A 764-nucleotide genomic window follows, 5' to 3' on the forward strand; every position below is an offset into this window, starting at 1 on the left:
CCGTGTCAGGCTGAGTGCATATTGCTACTGCTTGCCCTTAACTATTTACACTTAATCTTTTAGAAAAGGTTTATCCCTGCAAAACAGATCCCACAGTTGTGGGACACCGCTGCCACCAAGTGGTGGTACGAATTAGCGACTGCCAAACCCCAGACTTGAAAAGTTAACATCTCTTTTTCAGACTCCAGTGGACTCTGTGTACTCTAGGAGAATGCAAGAAAACCCACTGAGATGCAGGAAGGAAAAAAAAAAAAAATTCTGCTTCATTTTATTTTTATGAAAAAAGCAAGCAAGAATTTAAACTCAGTACTGATATTTAACATACCAGTTTACACTGGGTTTCTCACCCTGAATTTATTCTCATGTGAATTTATGTCACATATTACCTTCTCAGGGAACAACAGAAGCTTCACAGAGTGGTAACTTGCTTCTCTGAACCCCTTCAGGGCGTAGTAACATATTGCAGATGATGAGCACCTGATTAAGTGCAGATAATATCTAGTTTCAATTAAACTTGTCCTTACACATGAACAAGTGGCTTTAAAAGACTCCTACTTGAGAACCCTCAATACATAGTTTATCTGTTTCCATTATCTTCAGATAGGTCTTTCAGTTCAAATTCCCTGTGTTTTATTTTATTTTTCCCTTCACATTGTTCTAGATATTTATTTTCTCTTATATTGCTTTATTAGTTACAAGTAATTCAGAGGGCATTTATTTTTATCCTTCTAAATGAACTGCAAGATTTCTTTTTTTTTTTTTTT

Source organism: Ursus maritimus, unplaced genomic scaffold (assembly GCF_017311325.1).
Source record: "Ursus maritimus isolate PB19 unplaced genomic scaffold, ASM1731132v1 scaffold_26, whole genome shotgun sequence".
NCBI classification, from domain to species: domain Eukaryota; kingdom Metazoa; phylum Chordata; class Mammalia; order Carnivora; family Ursidae; genus Ursus; species Ursus maritimus.